Source organism: Poecilia reticulata, linkage group LG17 (genome assembly GCF_000633615.1).
Source record: "Poecilia reticulata strain Guanapo linkage group LG17, Guppy_female_1.0+MT, whole genome shotgun sequence".
NCBI lineage: Eukaryota > Metazoa > Chordata > Actinopteri > Cyprinodontiformes > Poeciliidae > Poecilia > Poecilia reticulata.
In genome coordinates this window covers 163,021-178,398 of record NC_024347.1, presented here as the reverse complement: position 1 = coordinate 178,398, position 15,378 = coordinate 163,021, and the positions used below count along the sequence as shown (strand labels likewise).

The following is a 15,378-nucleotide window of genomic DNA, read 5'->3' as shown; positions in this document are numbered from 1 at the left end:
ACTGATTTACATTCAATATTTGGTGACATCAGTAACGATAGTAACACATGCAAAATGTTGTTTTGAAGTATAATTATATGTTTTTTTTTGTTGTTTTTTTTTTAGATGAGCTTATTTTAATGACAAAATATAAATAATTGCTCACTATGGCTCAATTTTAGCAAAATTACAGAATTCAAACTTTTATTCTTCACTGTAATTAATTATACTTTGTAATCAAGAGCTATCTCATTTTAAAATTATTCTGGTTTATCAAAAAAAAAAAAAAAACACTAATTTGCACAGTATTTTTTACTCTTAATGACAAAAGGAGAAAGTTGGATTCTTTAGACTTTTCTCTCTAATGAAAACAAACTTCTTTTTTTAACTGGGAAATTAGGAATGTTATTTGACATCTCCTTGTTTAAAACACAATCGGCATTGAAGTGAATTTATAAAAGAGCTCCAAGACCTGAATTCACCCCAGATTTCCTGTCTTCCACAGCTTTGTTCAGAATTTCCCATGATGTTTTTTTATAGACCTGTCAAGTCGACTGCACATAATAGCTTCTGTCAGCTAATACTTCAAAGGCAACTTTGATGAAGTACACTTTAACAAGGTACCACTGCATTCACAATGGAGACCCGGCAATAGAATTCCTTCAAGCAACAACGTATCCGTGCCGGCTCATTTTGTTATCTAGTCCTACTGAATTCAGTACAAAGTTCAGGTGCCTCATTTGGCTTAATGAAGCTCACAGGTCTGCTGTAAAAATCTTGTCTCATTTGCATTTCTGTCAAGGTGCAGCGTAATCTGTTCTTCTCACACCAAGGGGAAAAAAAGGTTGCAACCAAAATGTGGTTTAAGTTTAAGGCAATGCAAGTGGCACGCCATGATTTGCAAAACACAGAAAAAAAAATGTCAGAGAAACTAACAGCAACAGTTGCAACTTCAGATGTTGAACTATAAGAAGTTGGTCCAGAATATTCAGATGCAGGCTCTTACAATGAAACTGAATTGAATACTCTTTTGACAATTAAATGATTACCGTTGTTTTAGCATAATTTATAAAAAACAAAACAAAAAAAAACTCATATGCTTGCTAATTTCAAAATTTTTTGACATGGAACAACATTATGTCTTGTCATTATTTGTCTTGGCACACCATGGGCCCTGCAGTAGCAGTTTAACGTTGTTTAAAAGCCACAGCCTGTCAGTACAGTCACCAACCATGTCTGTCCTTTCAGACACGTTTCCACATTCTGATGGCTGCTTCAAAAATAATAACGCACCATGCAACACAGATTAAATCATCTCCAACTGGTTTCTTGTACATGACACTGTGTTCACTGAAGGCCACTGAAGCACATTTAGGATGCTGGTATAACGGGAGATTTGAATCATGAATGTGCAGCTGCCAAATCTGCAGCAACTGCATACCATCATGTCAACATGGATCAAGACCTCTGAGAAATGTTCAAAAAGCCTTGACAAATCAATATAATGCAGAATTAAGGCAGTTCTGAGGTCAAAAGGGTGTCCAATCCAGTACTAGGAAGGTTGTGCCTGAAATTGTATCCAGTTGGTGTATAACGTGTGTGTATTGGGGTGAAGACTGAAAGACTGACAGTGTGCTGCGTTGGCACGACAGAGCAAGTTACTTTTTGTCAAATCTCATTGTGTCCTTTTTATCTGGCTAAGTTCAAGGCTTTATGGATACAAATATGGGTTGATTTACCCGAAAGAAAGGCCAAGTGTCATACGCTGGTGTCAGACAACGCTTCTGGCATGCAGACACAAGTACGACATCATTAGTGCAAACATGACGTCTGAATTCACAGCACAGAATAAGATCACTACCGCAACATTTGTATACTATGAACACAGATCTTACAGTAATGGAGTCTATGTGCGGCATATGTGGCATCTCTAATTCAGCACTTAGGTCAGAGAATCTTTTTACATGTCCGTAACAAAAAAAGTCTATCAACTTGACTAAGCTGGAACTCAAATAACAATATTCTGCAGCCTCACATGGCATAGAAGTGCAATATATTATGATGGAGGGCATGATGAATAAATATCAAATCTGTTTGAATTAATTACAGAGAAAATAATTCAGCTCTGAGGATTTTCTGCCTGCACTTTTAGAAAAGTATTGTAAAAAGCAAATTGTCTTGCATCAGTATTATAAAACTGTTCTCTGCAACCAAATAAGTTTCATATAATTCAGCTTGTAAATTAAAATTAAACAACTACAGGAATCCTCCACAATAGAACATGTCACAGTTGTAGTCACTTGATCATTGTCATGTTTTTTTATTTTTTTTATTTAAACAAATGGAAATTACGATGATATATGTTCAATGTGAAATATTTGGAGACATGTCTGCGCAGAATGAGGCTGCGATGCGAGTTAACTTAGTGCTCTTTTATTAATAAACTGTTATTGATTTTGTCACTAAACAAGAGAACGTCATGGTCAATACTTTATTGTTGGTGATGTAAAGAGCGTATGAGACATTGAATCTTCAAATACATCTGTGGAACAGTTTTGAAATTACTGGAGCTCCTGTGCAGTAGTTGGTAGATTTGTGGATATGTTACTTACATGTGTTTAATATATTGACGAGAAACTGGCCTGCTGCTTCAAATCTCAGGTTATTTATTCGTAACAAGGTTCTGACAAACGGAGGCAACAGTAGCTCTGGGCTATTATCCATTTATCCAATAGCTAATAAACACAGGTGGATAACCTGTGGATTGCTATTGATTGAGATCTTCACAAATTTGTCTGTAATCCTCGCTGGATTACTGGTATTCTTCTGTACACATGTTTAATTAACAAAATCACTGAAAATATAATCAGTTAAACATAATTGCTTGGCTGTTTGGATAAATGAGAATTTGACTAAAATATAATTTTGTATATTAAGATTTTGCACTATATTAACAATGTTATTCTAAGAGTTAGGGTCAATAATCCACCGGAACATAAAAAGAAAATTAACATTCAAAAACCTTTAAAAAATAAATAAATTTGAAACAAGTAAACTTGGTCTAATTTTTGTGTTGTTACACATAGTACTTCATAGTACTAGTAGCATCATATAAGGCTTTTGAAGTCTGCTGAAAAGAACAGCTTTCAGACTGATGTACAGTCTCTAACAACAAGCTGTGTGTTCAATATCTGCATTTCAGCCTCAAACCCTCAAGTCATACATTCGTGGCAAGAAGCCTTTGTAGTTCTTACATTGTTCAATAAAGTGAAATGCTGAGGGGGTAGCTTCCTCTCATGAAAGAAACATACAGTATACATTAAATTTGTTTGCTATATCTTCAGGAGGTCAACAATGATGGAAAGTTTTGGTATCAAAGTAATCCAGTGACATAAAAGCAGGCTTTACTAAACAAAATCATTAAAAAAAACTTGAGTAAAAAAAAAAGATTTTTTGTTTGTTTGTTGTTGATTTCTTTGCTCTTTCATCTATTTCAGAATGACAGAGGAAATATTTGTGGACAAAATAATAGAAAAATGGAGGAAGGTTTCGTCAAATTGGCAGAATGTAGATTTGCAAGCATTTGGGACAGCATATTAGCCGTCCACTGACACAAACAACACCGACACCATTACTCTTGCATCATTTAATAAGCAGACAGTGAGTAAAAGTGCTGTCTGTTATTCTGTGGAACAAGCTACCAGTACAAAGCCTTCTCTTGAAAACCCCTTGAACCACCACGGCTTTTAATCCCGTTGCTTAATGGAGATAAATTCCTGCAGTGCTTTTTAGGCTTAAGGGAATCAGCTCTATGCTATTGCCAAACAGCAACAAATCCCTCTGAGAGGAGTTGGATCATCTTTGCAGTTTTCAAATTCAACTGATAGCTGATAGGTACAAGCAAAGACTGAAACTGAAAGGCAATATTCTTCCAGAAAGAGCGGATGTAAATACCTAAGAGGCTTTAGTCAGTAAGTCACAAAAGGTTTAGGTTAAATATTTAAAAAGGAAATAAATAAATCTGGTTTTGATCTCTTTTGTACGGGCGTTTTATCTGCATGCAAGTCGTTTCGCCCACTCTCCATATTTGCGTTGTGCTAATTCACCGGTGATGCTAGTTTTGACGTGGACATGTTTCTAACATTAAGATAAAAATTGCATTTCAAAGAATTGCCATCTAGTCCAACTAAAACAACTGTTATGATTCACAGATGTTTTGTATTTTTGCTTCACACCTGTATTTGCATTTTGATCATTTTAGTGTTATTGTCACAGTTTTTCCATGAAACTCATTTAGGTTAAATATTAGTTGTTTTTTTCTTGTGTTCTATTCTGTGCATTTTGCCTTAGACTCTAGAGTCAGTATTAGTCTTCACCTTTCACCATTCAGTTTTTTCCCATGCCCATTATTCATTCTCCTCTCACTTCCCTGCTTAGATTCTCCCCCAGCTGTTCCACAGGCTGCTGATTGTACTCACTTGGTTACCGTGTCAGTCATTTTCTTCGTCTCAGTACTTAAGCTCCTTCATTTCCTCAGCTGTTTTCACACCTACTGTGTTTACTTTGGTCTGAATCAATAGATGAGTTTGTTAACTTGTAGCTTTTTTTTTTTTTTTTTGGGTGGCTCAGTATATTTCAAACAGTGAAAACTCCAAGYAAACCATAACCTGCTACTTTAAATCTTCTGAAAATGTTCATTGTGCTTATTGGTCAGACGTGTCAGAAGAGGAAGAACCAAAAGTAAATACATGATGAAAATACCGTGTTCTAAGCTAGTCTGAGAATTTCTTTATGTAATTAATTTGTTTTTATATAATACGTTGTGAAAAACTGAAGAAGCATGCCGGATTATTGAAGGAAGATTTCTTTAAAGTTAACAAAATGTTTAAAAAATATATCTTAAAGTCTTCTTTGCTGCATGGGGCTTTATGCTTTACAAAATAGAGTTGCCACCATTGTTTAGTGTGTTTATCTACTAATGCAATGCAAACCTGGCCAAGGGAAAGCCTTTGACTCAAGCTTGCACCAGACACCTGGAGTCGGATCACATAAACGCCACAAACAAACTGCTCCAGAATTCATTTGGAACTGCACCGAGACCACCTCCTCTAAACGTTCTCTGTACAGTTGATTTGGTCTGCACTCTTCTGTAAAAACTGTGTTCACATGAACTGCACGGAGGAGAGACACCAACCAGAGCTGGTTATACTGAACACCCTTTGTCTCACTGTTGGAGTCTATCATTGCTCCTGCCTGGCTCCCTGCGTGTTTCCCTCAGGTGCTGCCAGTCCCTCAATTTCTTCATTAAATTCTATTTTCATCATGTGSTTGTCCTGTTTGCATTTGGGTCCACGTCCACAAACTACAAAGACAACAGCAARTGTTGAGCTTGTTCCCAGCGCACGCTGGATTGCCGTTTGCCACAGATCTCATTTGTGGGGTTCGTGGACAGGATGTCAAGGCATAGTTGTGAAAACAAGGGYATAGTTTTGGAAAATCCAGGTCTAGCCTGTGTCTTTTTCAGATTATGCCATTGCATAGAGATCTTCACAAAACAACAACCATTGACATGTAGTGGAGCAGTTTGCACCTTAGCGGGAAGCAGTCAGAATAAGAGTCGGGTCAATTTTTCCAATTTGCAACTGGAAAAAGACTGCTCCCTCTAGGCTGGGAGTCAGCGTCTGTCTCAGGTAGAGCAGTTAAAGTGTCTCTGGGTTCTTGTTCGCGAGTGATGGTATATTCGAGCAAAGGCCTTGTCTGCAGTAATGCAGCATTGCTCCAGTCTTTCACAGCGAAGATAGAGTTGAGCCAACAAGCAAAGCTCTCAGATTACAGGTCTGTCTGCACTCTGACTCCCCCTCTCACATGGTGGTGATCATTAAAAAAAACTGAGATTAACTTTGGAGCTACATGGTCAAGTCCTATAGGGATCTAGAGGCAATGTTATTGATTCATCAATTAACCAAATTAGTCATGGATGGATTGGGAATGTTGTTGGTAAGAAAAGTTGGTGCAGAAATGTGAAATTATAGAAGCTTAGATTTAAAAAAATGCATGCTTCAATATATGCCTGGATTACAATTTTCTTTACAAGTCGATTATTTTTTAAAATAAATGTGAAGAAAGATTTTTATACTGTAAACTTAAGTCTCTTGTGACGACAAATGACCAATTAATGTATCCATTATACTGTCCTCTCACTGACTTTGATTGGAAAAAATATGAAATATTAGGTTTATGATGCTGAATTGTTTTACATAATTGACATTTTCCTGTATTGAGGGAAAAAAAAGAAGATTTTAAAGTTAAAATAGCATATTTCTGCTCGTCTAAAAAAGCACTCTTGAATATTTGAATAGTTGGCGTACAAGGGGAAATGATCACTGAGGCATATTGGAGTATTAAGGTCCAGCATGCTTGAAGGGTTTTTAATTAATCAARACAAGTACGTCACAAAAAAAACTTAAACTGGTTAAATAGTTTTACAAAAAGCTTGCAACTTTTTAAATTGTTGTCGCTTTCCTGGTCTTCATTTTATTTCAGAAAACGCCTGAACAGCATGAAACTTTCTAAATTGCAACAAAAACGTGGATCTCTATTATGTTGATTATTTCAACATGGATATAAAGTGTTAAAATTAACATCAAATCTGAATCTATRATTGGAAAAATCATTTTATAAAAACTATAACAACTATTTTATAAAATGACACCATTCTAAAACTGTACAATGGTACCATTAACCTATCCATTTTCATCTTCCTCACCTAATGAAGACAACATAGGAAACTGGACACCAATGGGGAAAATATCCACTGCTTACAAAAATAAACAAACCTAAAGATGCACCAACTCAAACCACATTTAGAGGTTCATCTGAAACAAACAGCAGAAAACGTAGGAAAATTAAAACACACCAGAGCTTCAAAAGGACGTGTTCACAGTGTAATCATTAAAATGGCCATTAAAAAATAAATAAAAAATTAGCTAAACTGCCAACCAGTTTAAAAATATATGGAGCGGCTGGCATTTGTAACAATCAATCCTGAAGCAGCACTGCTAGGAATACTGATGTTATAGTGAGAAAAACCTGTGGTCATTTTGTACATTTTTGTTCTGTATTTTAGTTCTTGCAATTTATGTTGAGTTTAGAGYTTTTGTCTATAGTTTATTTCACTTTGTGAACCTTAGTTCCTTTTTTATTTTGGTAGTCTGGTTGTAGTTCCTGTTTCTTTGATATTCTTGTTTCATTATCGCATTTCATTTTTGTTCTTTTGTGTCATTCTCTTGCTTGGATACGTTATGTTTCGTGCTTTCTCGTTTCTTTGTTAGTTTTTGTTTACCCTTTGGCTATCCCAGTCCAGAGATTAGTTTAATTACTCTCACCCTTTTCTTGTCCCAACGAGCTCTCTCCCATGTATACAGTATATTCCTCCCTGGCTCGTTCCATCATTGCAAAATGTTACTTTTATGTCGAGAAGTTTATGGAAATGTGCGCTAGATTTTTTTCTCCTTTTTTGACTATTCCATGGGTAAAACATAATTTAAAGTTTTTAAGCTGTTGCTTTGAATCTTTTGTTTAAGGTCTGCAATTGTGCGATTTGGTAGATTTTGAAACATGCTACTGCATTCCTCCTGGAAATGTTACAGTGAAATTTTATAGTTAATAAACTAAAGAAGAAACTTAAAGGTATGCTGACTGATGTATCCAATTAAGAACCGATAGATTTTTTTTTTCATAACCTTTAAAGATGTATCTGGCCGAGTGGGGAAATGTGCTCTGCTCTTTAATGCTCTTTTTTTTTCCACAGAGAAACTTATCTCAAGAATATATATACTGTGAGATTAGATGATGTGCTTTGTCAAAGGTCATCTTAGAGAGCTGCGTTTGTAAGTCCACTCTTCTGAGGAAGGGTAAGCAAGTCAAAGAGATGGATGGCAAATTTAAGTTTAGTTTTGCCATTTTTGTTCACACTCCCTTATCCTAGATGCTTTTGTGCACCTGACTTTCACAGCTCAGATTCCACAAACCTAAAGCGAAAACCTTTCGTTATTACTAGCTGAATTGGCACTATAGGTTCTTTTACAAAAGTTTAAAAGTAAGCCAGGCATGGAACTAAACAAAAAGCTATTTTTCAGAAAGCAACTTCTGAATTTCCATTTTTAAAGTCTGCTGCACTAATGAGAAGGTGTTATTTTGGAGTCTGTTTATGAGGGACCAGACTTTTAGACAGAATTATCCGGGGTCACAAACCTGAAAACAACCGGAGATCGCACCTCGCTATTAAAGATCTTGCAGCGCTGTTGTGTCCTGAAAACCAAGAAAAGCAGTCTCACAGCTGGCTGTGCCTAATTGAGGCAACAACCGCAGAAGTGCAGATTCTGATAATGAGACTGACTTAATTGCCACGGTGTCTAGTGTGGTGCCAATTCTACAATATTATGCTCCACTAAATGATTGATCAAATATGTTTCCTACTTCCTATCAGAGGAGGAATCGTCAGCCTCGTTAAATTTCAAGTAAAAACAGCATGTTTAATTGATCATCATCCTTTTTGAACCACATATTCTCTTCAATTCTATTTTATAACTTTAAAATACAACACTAATATAATAATCCCTCTCAAACACTTGGGAGCAGCATTGAGATTACATAGTATTGAAAATTAGTTTAAGACAAGCAAGTTTTTATGGGTAAAACACTACATAGATACATAGATAATTTACATTAATGACAGAATGTAAAAAAATTTAAAAAAATCTAATTCAAGCCAACAGGAAGAAAAGTACAAGATCAACCTTCTATGTTTAAACACACAACATCCAGGAAAATCCTGTGACCCGAGGAGAGAAAACATCAGTAGTGGCAATCTAATGTGCTCCTCTGCTCTACTTTAGAGCTGAGCTCTAGTTGTACATTTGCCAAGTATTGACTCCCCTCAACAATGCTTAGTATCCCAAAGTGTGATCCCAGTCAAGATTGGTTTCTGCTGCCGAAGGGGTGGTTCAGCAACACAAAATGAAACGGCAGAGTGCTTCAGCCAGCTGCACCAAGTCTGGTGCAGCTCAGAATCATTGAAAAGGACGGTGCTGTTCAGAGAGGCATAATGTGCATCTTGTCACCGTTTAGTTCWGTGAAATGTTAAATGTTGTGTAAATTTTGAACTCGAATCAGGCAAGGTTACTGTGGGAGTCTTGCTGATGGCCCAGAGCAACAAAAACAAAAAAGGCAGCCAGCCAATGGTGTTTCTTGTTATGGGTTATAGTGAAAAAAAAAAAAAAAAAAAAAAAAAAAAAAAGAAAAAAAACCCCAAAACTTTTCCTACAAGTGGATTAACCTCATTTATAAAAAGAAAAAAAAAAAGTTTTTTGTGAAGTGAAGACCTTTGCGGTGGTTGTTCTTGTTTGTATAATTGTGACAAACATAAGGTTGTCATTTTTATTAAAGTGTTTTGTTCCATCAAAAGTGAATTTTAGAAAAGAGCACATATTTTTTTTAGAATGCCACAGACGCTCTCCTGGCTGGAAGTAAGTGGATTAGTCAAAGTAACTAAACAATACTGCAAAAGAGGTAAAATGAGAGTTTCCATCATTAGAGGAACAGTTTTATCTGAAGGATCTGACCMCAAAGTGTCCAGCTTGGTCAGGCTAACGTCGATTCTCATTTTCACAGCTGTGACAAAAATCATATCGCTTTGTTGTCAAATGTCGTCACAACCGCCTGGAGAACGTTTCACCCCGTTCTGCACGCAAAACTATTGTGCGATTGGTCRCAATTTTTTAGTCATGTTTGTTAATGTGAAAAAGTGCTTAGACAGCAACGTCGCCTCCCACATCTGTTGGACCAAAACGCTGATGCGGTGCGGCGATGCACATAAAGAATAAAATGAGATTTTACAGCTCGTCAATTATTATTTCCTCCTCCAAACTTGCGTATTCATAATTGTCATCACTCTCTGTCTCTCCTCTTACTGTTGTAAACCACACATATGACCAAACACCATGACGTATGCCGCAGCGGGAGGGGTTTCACAAGAGCTCGGCACAGTGCGTCTTGTTGGCCCTGAAGCGTGTGTGTGTGTGTGTGTGTGCAAAAACAAACATCCTGCAACAGTGTGACCACAAGTCGACTGTTTGACTTCGGGCTGAACATACTTGGCCCTTAAGAGCCCCTAAAGACTGGATTGAAACAGTGGCACAATGTTAACAGGAAACAAAAACAGAGCTGGTGTTTGCAGTGTCTTTTTGAGATTGTCTGGGGTGCAGCGAGCTCTTTGTTATGCATGAGATCTGGTTTCCTCAATCATGTGTTAAAGCTGTTATATACAGAGGGTAAAATCACATATATAGACACATAAATAATACAAATGGATGAAGGTCATACAAACACACATTACTTTTGCAGTAATGTAGCCTACCCGCTTCGAAGCTGGACTCAGTCTTAATTTATTAGGTGACAAAATAAAGGATTAGATGAATTACATTGGTTAAAATTAAAATAACCTAGGGATTAGTAGAACTGAATTAGGTTGTGTGTAGCTGGATGTTAGTCTTTAATCGTTTTGTTTGATTTCCAGTGAAGTTGAGTGTGTCATATAAAGGTGGTGGAGGACAAAACCAAATGCAGGTAGGCTGACAGCAGTAATCCAAGCTACAATTATTAARATGGAAATATAAGATATATAAATTCATCACACCAAAATCATATCAATTAGACAAAGAAGAAGAAATAACCTTCATYTCTTCACAGATGGGATAATGAGGTGCAACAGCAACATTAAATGTGGAAATGTTATCAAAAATTAGTAAAAACAGTGCAAATGACCGTGGAAATGTCAGCAGGGATGTAAACATTGATTTTGTTGGGAGCAGTGATGGTTATAGAGTCTGACAGCTGCTGGGAGGAAGTATCTGCAATAACGCTCCTTTGGGCATTCAGGATGCAGCAGTCTGTCACTGAAGGAGCTCTACTGTTCAGTAACAACTTCACATACGGCGTAGGACACATTGTCCATTACTGATGTCATTTTAGTCAGAGTCCTTCTGTCTACCACYACCTGCACAATTACAGAAAGAAGATAGATGTTGGGAGCTGGAAASTAAGAGAGATGAGAAGCATTATTTGTGAGATAATGTATTACATTAAAAAATCTTAGAGTGGCCTAGTCATTTCTGTCATCTCGTATGTATTCTCTCTGGTATCGTCTTGTCAGATGCTCAAAATGCATCACGTCTATGCTGCTGCGGTATGCTAATAAACCTAGCAATGTGCTTAAGCACTGTGTGTTTATWGTCATTTAATTTCAAGTATTTCTATACATTTACTTGAACTACTTTTCAAAAACTTTTATARTCCAGGTAATTTGTCACTGAAGCAGATGCTCTGTCTTATCAGTGGTTTGAAACAACACTTTGGACAACAGTGGCAGTCTCTCAATGCTGAAGACTGACCAATKTCTTCGGTCAAACTCCCCTAACATATGCAATGCGYGAGCATGCACACCCACACACACTACAGCAGGATGCTTTCCTCACAAATAGAAATAAGTAAAAAGTTAATCTCTGCATATATACGTTTTAARAATATGTACCCTAAAAATATTCTGATAATTGTGATTTGCACAGTAGTTTGTTTTGTAAAAATCAAGTGGCAAAAACCATCTATGTTTAAACCATCTATGTTGTATTTGCATGCAAGATACAAATACAGATGCAATTTATATCCTACAAATAGCATCCGTTGGAAATAAATCGTCTCAATATTTTTTGACAAAGTTATGCAACTTTAGTTTTGCCATCAAGAGTCATTCCAAGGCAACAGGTTGGTTGCATAAGATAGTTTTACTCAATAACAAAATACAATTTTATTTGACATAAATGAGCTCCTGTTAGTTTTCTGCACCATTAGCCTGCCTGGATTCTGCCGGCTCTGATACCAGAACTACCAGTAAACACTAACTACTTGAGAGAGGATGAAATAAAAGGCCCTACAGACCTGATATTGGCAGAATGTTCACATAAATTGTAAGCTGAGCCACAAATGGTCTCCTAACTGTAGCAGCATCCAAGTTAAATCTAGAGTAGCACAGAGAGACTTGTCTTAAAAGCAGAGTTTAAAAAGCACCTCCCTGTCTCAAAATCTGTTTATACATCTGGCTGCACAGTTAAGGTCAGACATTCCAAAGAAGTAAAATTGTGTGGGTTTTCTATTTCTTCTGCAGACTAGAAAAATGAATMGAGGGAACTGAAATGCAGATCTATGAAGAAAACAAGTTCACTTTGAGCCTCTCAATGCTAACTCTGCAATTTAATTTATTATAATCTGGAACACACAAATCTCACTGAGGGATTACATACAAGGATGGRAATCCTATTATCTTGTGTAAATGAGGCATAAAAAGATAACCCCTCCCTGTAGCTTTTGTTTGTACCTTTTCCCTCTGTGGGCAAATCATTTTGGCACTATTCACATGAAAAAAGGGGATCATAGATCTGTGACTGTTTGAACTGACTTTGCATGTGAGGAGGGCCAGTTACTGATGCTTGAGATGGCTCTGCAGTAAAAGAGGAGGGGGGGCAGGGGGGATGCTTTATGCTCTCAGGATTAAGCAACCATCTGTGAGAAAACAATGATTTTGATTGGACAAGTTATTCTGCTTTCATGGCTGTTTAAATCAGTCTGTAGCATAGCGTTCAAACGTGATTACTTCCAACAGCTCAAATATCACTGTCCAATCCATCTTCCATGAACAGGAAAAGAATAGCATAACTGCAAAGCTACTAAGAGACGACCGTTCCCCTAACAWGACACGCCAAGTGGGTAGAGCAGTAATCAGAGAAGCAGCTAGACTTCGGAAAGTCCTGGTTAGAGMAAAACTTATTCTCAGTCTTTTGTGGAGCATCATATTTTGTTCATAACCCAAACACTATTCATTGTGTTCCTTCAAACTACATTGCCATACAATGAACATAAAACACAGAGATAGCAATAAAACATGCTATTGCTAGCAATGATGTGGGTCTGCATGTCATGTTAAACACAGGCTCTTGCACACAAACTTTACTCAAGGATCTTGGATGGTGTAACTCACATCCTCCATCTTGGTGGCAATCTGTTCTGTCAACATCATCCTTGTTTTCCACCATTTTGCAGGGGAGACAAGTGACAAGACGAAACTAATTAATCTCACAATCATCCCATGATTATTACACTCTCACTTCCACAAGCGTCACACGCTGCTTCTCCCCAGGAGTGCAATACATCAGGGAGACGGAGCAGGGCTGCCGGTCCGCTCTCACTGCCGCCATCCGCCGAATTTCTCGCAAGAGAAGATATTAAAACGCAGACAGGACAGCTACCGGCGGCACCGAATCAGACAAGGTGTTAATTGATTAGGGTGGAATCGCATTGCTGGGGCGCAGCCAGTTTACCGCCTTGATTAGACAGATGAGAAGCTCATTTATAAGCTCAACAGTYACAGGATAATTAGTAAAAACCCACGCTAATGTATGCAACGGAGGCTGAAAGTGTGCTCAATGTGGTATTGGACAGGAGTGGGAAGTGTGGCTGTGGGTGAAGAGCAACGGTTTTGCTCGCTTGGTGTTGTGTAAGTAAATGAGAAAATAATGATGCATCTTGCTCAAAGACAACACCAATAAATCCTCAAACTATGATAAGGACAGGGACTTAATCTGCCAAAAGATATTCAGATGCTATAGACACATCTCCAACTCTGGTTCATATAAGTGACTGCTGAGAAATCTTCTTTCAGACGTTACCTGATCCCTCCATCTCRTCCGTGATGTACATTTGTTTATATTCAAGGCCAGCTTTGCATAAACAACGGAGCGAGGGGGACTTTCTGCTGTGTCTTCTGTTCAATCTGTTCTTGCAATCTCRGTGTAATTAGCATTTGATTTACAGCAACGGCAGGCCAGGAGCCCACTTCCAGACAGCTTTAGCAAATGAAGGCAAACTCAGAGGAATGTGGCTGAAATCGATGAGCCTTAAACGGGRTAATGAGTATGTGCWACATAAAATATACAAAAGAATCTAAACAGAGAAACATTTTACTATTACCATAATTCAGTGAACAAATACTGCCGTGTGGAAATGGTGATGTAGAGTAAATGTGCATTGCAGCATAGGGGAAAGTGGAGCTCAGACAACCTYGGCGATGATTGACCTTCTAAAGAGTCGTGAATAATGTGGTTTTGGTTTGAGGTTGTTAATAGAAAAGAAAAATTGCACAACCTCTGTTCTGCTTATGCTGCTGTCACACAGGGTCTGATCATGCCCAGCATGCGAGACCATATAAAAACATGTTTTACTTGTATAAATGCAGTTAGTAAAACCAGCCTATGAAGCTTGTGTGTTGTTCCATTTTGTGTCGCGTGTGTTTATCGGGATGAGTGTACAATTAACAGTGTTTCGGGCATGTTTGAGGTTWGTAAGGACCGAAATGCAGAGACAAACCACARTTTAACGGATGGCTTAAATAAAATAATAAGAACTGCAGAGAGATCAGGTGGTGAACGGAAAAATCCAGCAATGAATAATGAAAAACCGGGAGCTGAAATACTGAAGGACAAAAGAACCAGATGAACTAATCAGAGGAAATGTACATCTGTGGCAGGGAGAAAGCAAGGAAACGGATAAAACCTGTTAATCGAACTCTAGTTTGTTTGTCCTACGACCGCTAAAATCTGACCCTACTCCATTTTTGTTTACAATTTGTGAAGAATGAAGTGCTTCAAAGCGTTTGGATGGTTTAACTCAGTGCAGTGAGAATGCACATCACACCAGCTGAAAATGTAACAAACATTGCAATTTTGGTCCCCAATCAAGCCAAGTCTACTGGACTATCAGGTGCGAAAACGCCATTACAGAGAAGATTAATCAACACAGAGGGAGCTGAAGTAAGCCTCAAATAATCTTCAAGCCAAAAAAAGAAAATGTCTGAGAATAATGAGAAATAGATTTAAATGTACAGAAACAACATACGCAAATAAGCTAAGAATCGAAACACAAAGGAATAAACTTATTTGGTGACACCTTTCTAACACTAATGAGCACAGGTGAATTGAGKGAATTTTGCAAGCGGCATAGAATATAAATAAAACAAGGAAATTATCAAATCACAAACATTTAAAGTATGCCCTTGTATTGTGAGAGTTCTACTGTATCAGCTAAGTTACTGTATTTCTTTTGTGACATTATTTTAATTTTTTTACACCTCAGGACTGCCTGGCTGCTGGGAACACAAATTAAATGCTCTATGCCCGTTCTATGAGAGCCCCCAAAGTAACTCCCTCAAGAGCCCCAAATTATTTTTTGATTAATTAAGCAGCTGATTTACAGAAAAAAGGTCTTTAACCTTCATATTGTATGTGTGCACAA

The 15,378-nt window shown here is 37.4% G+C and overlaps 1 protein-coding gene across 1 annotated transcript in view; it reads right to left on the bottom strand.

Annotated features, from left to right (window-relative positions):
* The window catches only part of astn1 (astrotactin 1), a 369,159-nt gene that overhangs the window by 206,308 nt on the left and 147,473 nt on the right, over positions 1-15,378 (bottom strand). The gene's annotated exons all lie outside the window — the stretch shown is intronic.